The following is an 11,101-nucleotide window of genomic DNA, read 5'->3' as shown; positions in this document are numbered from 1 at the left end:
CAAAATACACATGGACATCCATTGACGGATCAAAAGATCCCTCATGATGCACTTATCCCATGCACATCATGCTCACTTAGAAAATTGATAATAAGACCATCACCTCTTAAGGTTGAAAAAGAATCACTAATGTTTCTTGAAAGAATTCAAGGTGATATATGTGGACCAATTCATCCACCATGTGGACCATTTAGATATTTCATGGTCTTAATAGACGCATCTAGTAGATGGTCTCATGTTTGTCTATTATCAAGTCGAAATTTGGCATTTGCAAAATTTCTTGCTCAAATTATTAAATTGAGAGCACATTTTCCTGATTATACTATTAAAAGGGTGAGACTGGATAACTACTGAGTTTACATCTCAAGAATTTAATGATTTTTGCATGTCTATTAGGATTGTTGTTGAACTTCATGTTGTCCATGTGCATACACAAAATGGTTTAGCTGGATCACTAATTAAATGATTGCAGTTAATACCTAGATCATTGGCAATGAGTACAAAACTCCCATTATCTGTATGGCATCATGCAATTTTGCATGCTGCATCATCATTCGCATTAGACCCAGTGCAAGTCATACATATTCTCCCTTGCAACTTGATTTTGGCCATCAGCCAAATATTTCCCACCTTAGAACATTTGGTTGTGCGGTTTTTGTTTCTATCACACCGCCACAGCGCAGGGTCCTCAAAGAAGGATGGGAATATATGTTAGACATGAAACATCTCCAATTATAAGATATATTGAACCCATGACGGGTGATGTTTTTACAGCACGTGCTGATTGCCACTTTAATGAAACATTGTTCTCTAGATTAAGGGGAGAAATAAAAAATAAAGAAAATGATGTTTCATGGTGTGAACCTAAATTAATGTATCTTGATTCTCGCACAAAAGAATGGGAGATCGAAGTTCAAAAAATAATGCATATGCAAGAACTTGCGTATAAATTGCTAATGCATTTACAGATACAAAACGAGAGACTAAATCATATATACCAGCAGTAAATGCTCCAGCTCGAATTGAAATTCCAAAAGCTGACAATAAAGTCACTCATGAGTCTTTGCCATGCCTGAAACGTGGGAGATCAATTGGTTCCAAAGATAAAAATCATCGAAAATGAAAATCAGCTTATAATGAAGTAAAAGAAAGTGTTTAAGAAAAATCATAAATCAATACTCCTTCTGTAGAGGAGATTGATGATGTCAATACGAAAGTTGCAATCAATTATACACATTCAAAAATATTATAGAACCGAAATGAAATAAAAAATCTTGATGAGATATCTTCATATGATGTTGCATATGACATCATGAATGATGATTATGATCCAGAACCAAAGTCTGTCATTGAATGTCAAAATATACATGATTGGGATCATTGGAAAGGAGCAATACGGGCTGAATTTGAATAGCTCAATAAAAGAAAAGTTTTTGGATCTATCGTTCTCACACCTAAAGATGTGAAATAGATGACGTGAAGATCATGTCCTTTTATTTTGATCGGATTTAGATTGAATTTATTACATGAATTGGTTGTGATTATATGGTGTTCTTATGATTTCGGATTGATTTCACACATATAGGCAACTTTGTCCTATCCGTATAGTAATAGTTTATTTGGTAAATCCGGTTCGTTCCACAGGGAGATGGAGTTTTCAAGATTTTTTAATTGCTAAAAGTTAATCTATTTAAAAGGGGGATTTTGGATTAGGGTTTACTACTTAATTGAACGGAAATTAGATTTAACTAAAATGAAATAACTAAATTAACGACAATAAAAATACGATTTAAACTAATTTAACAAAGTAGAAGAAATAAGGTTTTTCATGGAAATATAGCAAAATAGTAAAAAGTAATTAAAGTTTACGATATGGCAATAAGTGAAATTGAAGAGATTTAAAATAAGGTAAAGTAGTGGCTACTAAAATATGTCCCCTCTGGATTTATGGATTGTTTTTAAGTCCGGTTATGATGTTTTAATATATATCCTTATATTATATCTTCCGATTTATAAAGATTTAACTATCTAAAATTAAATCTAACTTTCGTTTCGATCTCGTTTTAGCGAATTAAATTATACCCCGACTATTTAAATTGAGATTTAATCCAGTTTTTACTTTCGTTAAAACCAAAATTATAACGGTCTTACCCTTTTTATAATTACACGATTATATAAATTATAATATTACCCAAACCACCGAATCACACTTCTAAATTGTTGTCAATAATTTGTCCATATGTCCGTCTAGATCACCGAGGCGTTGAAGCAAAATTTATGTCAATTTAATGCACTTTCGTTTATCAATTTTAATAAATTATGTGATAAGGGTGAAAATATTTAATTATATAACAATGGGTCGGTGATTAAACTTAATTTTAAAAATAGTCAAAGTTACATCATAATATTATAATATGGTTCAATCCATTTGTCCAGAGGTTCTACATTTTAGTTACCACTATGAGTATTTAGTTGGACATTATAACGGCGTAAAAATATAAATTATATAAAGTGGACATGGTAACAATAATAATAATAATAATAATAAACGATAACAATAATAAATAATAATAATAATAATAGTAATAACAACGATAATAACGATATGTGAAAATAAAGTTGGAACGTGGAGACTTACAGCGAGTTGGAACGGTAAAAAGCGATATAATTAGCGTAGCGGTACCCGGACAGAACTCCGACTTAAAACCCGTAATTTAAATGTTACAATAACCTTATTATTAAAATAAACTTAAATTAAAATTATAATATAACTATATATATGTATTACAGAAGAGAAAAGAAAATATATATCTATAAAGCTCGAGCAAACTGGCTTTTTATAGATATGTGGCCTGCTACAGTAACCCATGCAATCGCATGGGTTTTATGCCTATTTCCCATGCGATCGCATGGCCGCCAGATCCAGCTCACAATTATTTGGATTTTTACTTGTCGACATATTATAAAAATATATATAATATATAAATAATTTATATAATTATTTAAATATTATATTATATTCTTGTGCATAGTTGACTCATAATTTTGGCTCCGATGTCTCGTACATTTACGCCCGGTTTATGTCTCAGTCCCGGTTTCTCGAACGTCTTTTCGTACAATTTAATATTGTGTAATTTGCGTTCCGCGACTTGCATTCTTGTCAATCTTTAGACGTTTTTCTTCGATAATTTAAACCACTTGGAGTGTAACTTGTACGTTTGAGCATTTTGGACGTTTTTGCCTTTTAAATCTTCGTTTTCGACTTTAAATCTTCATTTTTGAGCGATCTTCGTCTTTCGTCTTCGCACTTATTTATTTAAACAATTACAACTAAAAATAAGGAAATTACAATTAAAAACATTACATTTTGGAACGATATTGCGACTAAATATATGTTCGTTTGGAGCAATATCAATTATCCCTACACTTGAACGTTGATTGTCCTCAAGTAATATATATCTTGAAATAAAACAAACTTCACACAAATTACTTCTTTATTCTTCACACTTTATACATCAGTGATTTTGGTACGGCGGTATAAACAATGATAGTAACAATAGAACCATGGTTAAAGGTGGGTGTGCCATCCACAGTTGCCTCGGGTTCAGGTCAACGACACTTGCAATCAAATAGCCGATTTACTTTCGGTTTCCAAAGCAAAGTGCACATTTGAAAGGCAGTTTAAAGTCCCACGTGACTATGAAAATTTAGATCCTTAAGGAAATTGGATCTTTATGAAAACTTTTGATCTTTTGAAAATTCAAGCTAGCTTTTACCCTAGATAAGTTTTCTGATTAAACCCTTTATCGGTGTCGCAAATTGTTTTTGTGGGTGTTGTGGGTTTCAGATTTTAAAATTTTAGTTCAAAACTTGCGGTTTTGTGTCACCCACTAGCTAACCTTGTATTAGGAAAGCACACGTCCAGTTTACTTGTCCCGTATATTACCTTCTCGTAAACTACCGTCCGATTATAAAGGAAAGCGATGAACAAGCAACTGTTAAGGCAATGTCTAATGACATGCTTTTGATTATGGTCCTAAAATGTGTCGGATGCAATTACTATCCTTTGTAAGAGCAATAGTAAAGATCACCCTATGATTTTTTGGTCTGGCACAAGGTCCTGTCTTCGACCATGCTATGTAACCACCGTTCTTACGGTTGACACCCGATTTGGTTCAGGTGACCTAATGAATTCTTGATAAATTCTCAGGATTTTACGTTTAATGGTAATGAACGCATTAAAAATAGGTTTTCAGAAAACAAATCGGTTTTAATTTGATCAAAATATTTTCTCGTTCAAACTCGAGTTTAGATATCATTGAATTCCATGAGTTTGTAATTCTCAATCTTTAAGGTCAATCTCAAGGATTGAGTAATATCAGGCTTAAATGCTGATTTTTAATCTTTAAGGAGATTATCCTTTCTGGGGGTCTGATTCATTAGTCTTATCAAGCTAATTTGCACGGCGCCCTCCCCATTTTACGAGACAAATCCTCTCATGGTTAGGATAAGTCTGACCACATGGCGACCCTGTTTGATGTTGAGGTCCGTGGATTTCCAGCTGATTTTCGAGAAAACTTTTCAAGGTTTTTCGTAGACTCTACAACTGGTCTGGACGACAACTTCTTGACCTAAATCAAGAAGCGCGTTTCTTTTTCTGAAGACTTTACTTCATATTTAATGATAGAATTGATTCATCGTGTAGATCCATCTTTTCTTTAATTTTCACAATTTAATGGGTAAAACAAATTTATACAGCCCAAAGCAAAAGTACCTGCAATAAACTTCGTACAAACATGTGATAACAGTTCATATATATTGACAAATCTCCCCACACTTGGCTTTTTTCATGCGTCTTTTTATTTATAATAAATAAATTCAAGCGTTTAGTTGTTTCTCAATTTATGTCCTTTTTTTTAAGGTTAACAATAATTTCAGTACTCGCACCTAGTTTTATCGTTCATAAATATATTAAACAAGATTTGAATTCATTTAGTTAAAATTTTTTAAATTTTCACAAAATTTAGAAAATAAGCCTAGTGTAAACCCGAGAGAATTTATAACCCCTCCCCATACTTGAGATCATGCAATGCCCTCATTTGCAATGAAATCAGACAAGATAAAATTCATGAGGGCAATTAGAATAGAAAGGGAGTTAAAACCTCTTTAGCTAAAAAGCCGTAACTTGCGAGTTTTCTGTTTAATCCGTTGATGTTGATTTGTTCGTCATCCCAAAATTTCTGTCATCTTTTCATATGTTTTGTCAAAAATTGGTTAATTTTGCTGAACTGAATTCCAGTCTTTGAAAATGCGTCTTTTACCCTTATTATAAAATAAACTACAAACATATATACATATTTTTGAAGTTGGGTATATTACCCCACTTTCATATAATATTTTTTTTATATACTTTAGATCAATAATATTAAAATAGTGATAACAAAATTTTTTGCCCCTTCCTTGGGTAAAGCAATTTCGGTTCTATGACCTAGTTTTCAACTCACGACGAATTTTAGAAATCATTTTTTTTAAACTTAATGAAATAAAGTAAATTTTGTTTTTAAATCACACAAAATTTAAATTTAAAAGCATATTAATTTCATACAAAACTAAAAAAAATTCAGAATGGAGGGAGAAGACTAGTTCTTTAGTGTCTGCTAGGGAAAGACCAATCGGGCTCCACTCTTGAAATAATTTGAAACGTTTTAAGAAGGCGAGTGGTTAGTTAAAATTACCATGTATTCATTTTTCCTTAGGGTAGAATGTGATGTCATCTCTTTCAGTGTTGTTGAACCCTTCATAATAGAATTTAAGTCTGTGACCATTCACATTGAAAATACCACCATTCTTGTCATATAACTCTACGTATCCGAATGGAAATGCTTGTTTTACTTCATACGGTCCCCTCCATCGGGACTTAAGTTTTCCAGGTGAAAACTTAAAACGTGATTGAAAAACTAGAACTTTGTCTCCTGGTTCAAATGCTTTCTTCTCTTTTAAGCGAGCATCGTGCCATTTCTTAGTTCTCTCTTTGTAAGATCTTGAATTTTCATATGCTTGAAGTCTTAGCTCGTCTAATTCATGCAATTGTAAGAATCGATTTTCTCCGGCTTCCACAAGGTCTGTATTACATTCTTTTAGTGCCCAATACGCCTTGTGTTCAACCTCGACAGGTAGATGACATGCCTTACCATATATTAATCGAAAAGGAGTGGTACCAATGGGCGTTTTGAATGCGGTTCTAAATGCCCACAATACATCATCTAGCTTTCGATGCCAGATTTTTGGATTATTCTTAACCGTTCTTTCTAAAATTCGTTTAAGACCTCGATTTATATTTTCAACTTGGCCACTCGTTTGAGGGTGGTAAGAGGTTGAGAAACGATGATTAACTCCATACTTTTTAAGTACTTTCTCGAGTAATTGATTTGTAAAATGAGTTCCACGGTCACTGATTAATGCTTTCGGAAGCCCGAATCGTGAGAAAAGGTTTTTAAGAAAGCTGACAACAACTCGAGCATCATTAGTGGGTAGAGCTTTTGCTTCAGCCCATTTAGAAACGTAATCGACTGCTACGAGAATGTATTTGCATTTGTTAGAGGCGGGGAATGGACCCATGAAGTCAATACCCCAAATGTCAAATACTTCGCATACTAGGATGCTTTGTTGTGGCATTTCGTCTCTCTTGGAGATATTTCCAGATCTTTGACAAGCGTCACAGGTTTTCACCATGTTGTAAGAATCTTTGAAAATAGTTGGCCAGTAAAAACCTGAGTCAAAGACCTTCTTAGCTGTATAGCTTGGTCCGAAATGTCCACCAGCTGGTCCTTGATGACAGTGCTCCAGAATTTGTTGAGCTTCTTTACCGTATACACATCGACGAATAACTTGATCTGCTCCTATACGAAAGAGATTAGGGCTTTCCCAGAACTAAAACTTCAGATCAGCGAAAAATTTCTTCTTTTGCTGATAAGTTTGATTTTTAACAAGAATTCCTGCAGCAAGATAATTGGCAAAGTCCGCAAACCATGGAATTTCTTCTTCCGTTTTAATTTTCATAAGGAACTTGTCTGGAAAAGTATCGTGAATAACAGATTCGTCGAGTGATTCTAAGTTAGGATTTTCAAGACGGGACAAGTGATCTGCAGAGAGATTTTCAGCACCCTTTTTATCCTTGATTTCAATGTCGAATTCTTGTAGGAGAAGAATCCAACGAATTAGTCTAGGCTTAGCATCTTGCTTCTTGAATAAGTACTTTAGTGCTGAATGATCGGTATAAACAATTGTTTTAGATAACACCAGGTAAGATCTAAACTTATCGAAAGCAAAAACTACTGCAAGAAGCTCCTTCTCAGTAGTTGTGTAATTCAACTGAGCTCTTGTAAGTGTTTTACTTGCATAGTATATTGGTTGAAATTTGTTATCTTGACGTTGGCCTAAAACAGCTCCCAGCGCAAAATCACTAGCATCACACATTAGCTCGAAAGGTTTGGACCAGTCGGGTGATACCATAATAGGTGCATTCGTAAGTTTCTCTTTTAGAATGGAGAAAGCATTTAGACATTCGTCATTGAAATCGAATGTACTGTCTTTCTCAAGAAGTTTAGTCATGGGTCGAGTGATTTTGGAAAAGTCCTTTATGAATCTTCGATAGAATCCCACATGACCAAGGAAACTACGAATTCCTTTAACATTGGTTGGAGGAGGAAGTTTTGAAATAACGTCTATCTTAGCTTTGTCTACTTCCATTCCAGCTCGAGAAATCTTGTGTCCTAAAACAATGCCTTCCTTCACCATGAAGTGGCATTTCTCCCAGTTTAAAACAAGATTTGATTCTTCACAACGAATTAGCATTCGTTCAAGGTTTGAGAGACATGAGTTGAAGGAGTCCCCAAAAATAGAGAAATCGTCCATAAAGACTTCTATACTTTCTTCAATCATGTCATGAAAAATTGCCATCATACACCTTTGGAAGGTGCCTGGTGCATTACATAATTCGAATGGCATTCGTCGGTAGGCAAAAGTACCAAATGGACAAGTAAATGTGGTCTTGTCTTGGTCTTTTGGATCAATTGGAATTTGAAAATAACCGGAGAATCCATCAAGGAAACTGTAGTAATCTTTTCCCGCCAAACGTTCTAGCATTTGGTCGATAAATGGTAGCGGGAAATGATCTTTCCTTGTAGTGTCGTTTAGACGACGATAGTCTATACAGACTCTCCACCCAGTGACTGTTCTTGTAGGAACGAGTTCGTTCTTATCATTTAAAATAACAGTCATACCCCCTTTCTTGGGTACTACTTGTACAAGACTTACCCACGGGCTATCGGATATAGGGTAAATTAACCCGGCATCAAGTAATTTGATAACCTCCTTTTTGACAACTTCTTTCATGTTAGGATTTAACCTCCGTTGCCTTTGTACCACGGGTTTAAAATCTTCTTCCATTAGAATTTTGTGAGTACAATAAGCAGGGTTAATACCTGGAATATCAGTTGTTTTCCAAGCAATTGCCTTTTTGTGGGTTTTTAAAATAGACATTAACCTACCCTTTTCGTCATTGGAAAGTTTTGATGAAATTATGACAGGTAATTGTGACGTTCCTTGGAGATAAGCATACTCTAAATATTCCGGGAGTTCTTTAAGTTCCAAGGTGGGTGGTTCTTCCAAGGAAGATTTTATCCGGAACCTATTACCATCGGTAATTTCTTCAAAAGGTTCATCTTCCCCGGGAATTTCTTCTTCTACGTATTCTTCATCAGTGACTACCTTCAACAGGTTGTCTAACTCTATATCGACATCAAAATCTTCACCTTCACCCATCGGGGTGAAATCCGAGGTGTCGACATTTAATAGTTCTTGTAGTTCTTCCTTAATACAACGATCAATAATGTCTATTTGGAAACATTCGTCATCAGGAGACATAGGGTGCTTCATAGCCTTATCTATGTTTAATATAATTCTATCCTCCCCCACACCTAAGCTGAGATTTTTCTCTTTTACGCTCACAATTGCGTCTGCAGTATTTAGAAAGGGACGCCCTAGAATTAGGGGAACCTTACTATCTTTTTCCATTTCAAGAACAACGAAATCAGCAGGAAAGATTAAGTGATTTACTTTAACCGGTAGGTTTTCAGTAATGCCAATAGGATAGTTGTAAGTTCTATCAGCTAATCGTATACACATCCTAGTTGGTTTTAAATCACCTAAGTTCAATTTTAAGTACAAGGAGTGAGGCATAAGGTTAATGCTCGCTCCTAAATCAGCTAATGCATCGTACATTACTGAATCTCCCATCAGACAAGGAATGATGAAACTTCCAGGATCTCCAAGTTTTGGTGGCAAATTTTGCTTTTGTAAAATTGCCGAACATTCCTCATTAAGGAATGTGGTTGAAACTTCTGCATATTTTCCTTTGTCCGCTATAAGATCTTTGATAAACCTTCCATAATTCGGCATACCCGCAAGAACATCTACAAGCGGTACATTTATACAAATTTGCTTAATCATGTCAGCAAACTTGTTATATTGTGCTTGTAATTTATCTTTCTTCAAACGTTGCGGATATGGAATTGGAGGTTTGTATACCTTCAATGGTGGTTTATTTTGAGTCTTTGGTGGACTTGTGGTTGGCATCGTATTTTCTTCCACCAGAGGTTCGTTTTCTTGTGAAACATGAATAGGAGTGAGAGGCTTTGGAATCTCTGGGTTAATGGTTAACCCAGTTCACGTAGTGATTGAATTAACTTGTGAAATATTACTTGAATTTTGAGTTTCCTTACCCTTAGGGTTTGGTTGCGTGTTTGATGGTAAAGTTCCCGATTGCCTTTCAGCAAGCAATTGGGATATTCTTCCCATATCTCTTTCAAGGTTTTGAATTGACGCTTGATGATTCCTTTGTACTTGCTCGTTTTCCGTTTGGGATTGATGAAGTTGTCTCTTCACTTGCTCATTCGTTTCTGATTGACTTTTGACAAAATTCATCATAACTTCTTCAAAGTTAGATTTCTTCTCTACTGGTTGCGTGTTATGATTTTGTTGTTGATATGGTAATTGAGGTAACGGTTGTTGTTGAAAATTTTGTTGAGGTGGAAATGGAGGTTGGTTTCTATTGAAAAAGTCAGGTGGTCCATTTCTTTGAAAAGCAAAATTCTTCGGGTTTTGATATCCTGGGTTTGCAGGTTGATAATTAGAATTTCCTCCTTGAAAATTTCCTTGTCTTTGATTGGCCATAAAATTAACTTGTGCTACCGAGTTCATTGGGCGATCATTGATATCACAATCTTTTGTGAAATGTGGTTGTCCACAGATTTCACATCCTACTTGTAATGCTAAAACTGTTGAATTTAGTTTCTCTATTTCTCTTCCAAACTTTTTGAATTGATTCGACAGTGAAGCTATGGTTGTGTTGTTGTCTTCATTTTCTTCAAGGCTTGCCACCGTCCTTCTAGGTAGTTGATCTCTAGACGGTGTCCATTCAAAAGTATGAACTGACATGTCTTCTAACATGTCATACGCTTGATTTGGTGATTTGTACATAAATACTCCTCCAGCGGAGGAATCTAATATACCACGAGTATGTTCATCAATACCACGATAAAAAGTTTGAACTATTTGCCCTTTTTGCAATCCGTGTTGCGGACAATTTCGTAACATTCTTTTTAATCTTTCCCATGCATCATAAAGAGTTTCATCCGACTTTTGTTTAAAAGTGGTGATTTCAGTTCTAAGTCTTTCGGCTTTTGCCGGTGGGAAAAATCGGGTAATGAATTTTTCTCTTAATTCGTTAAAAGTTGTGATAGAATCAGGTTTTGATGCTTTCAACCATGCTTTTGCGTCTCCGATTAACGAGTACGAAAAAGTTCTTAACTTAAATGCATCTGAAGAAACATCTTTGTTTTTGTACAGTTCACATAAATCTTCAAAAGCTTCTAAATGTTCTATTGGATTGTTATTAAGTCTTCCGTCAAATTGGTTTTCACGAACCATATGCATAAACTGCCCCTTGACTTCCCAGTTTTCAGCCTCAATTTCAGGTCTTCTTATAGGTGCAAGTGCGAGAGGGGGAACAGTTTGTCTGGTATTCCACATCGGTAGATCA

At 34.9% G+C, this 11,101-nt stretch overlaps 1 non-coding gene across 1 annotated transcript; it reads left to right on the top strand.

Moving 5' to 3' along the window:
• Nucleotides 1-10,627: 10,627 nt before the first annotated feature.
• LOC139886684 (small nucleolar RNA R71) lies at nt 10,628-10,734 on the top strand. Its single transcript, XR_011772558.1, has one exon. It is a non-coding gene; the product is annotated as a small nucleolar RNA R71 (small nucleolar RNA).
• Nucleotides 10,735-11,101: the final 367 nt, after the last annotated feature.

The sequence above is a fragment of the Rutidosis leptorrhynchoides genome, chromosome 1 (genome assembly GCF_046630445.1).
Source record: "Rutidosis leptorrhynchoides isolate AG116_Rl617_1_P2 chromosome 1, CSIRO_AGI_Rlap_v1, whole genome shotgun sequence".
Classification (NCBI taxonomy): Eukaryota; Viridiplantae; Streptophyta; class Magnoliopsida; order Asterales; family Asteraceae; genus Rutidosis; species Rutidosis leptorrhynchoides.
This window is presented reverse-complemented; position numbering and strand designations above follow the sequence as displayed.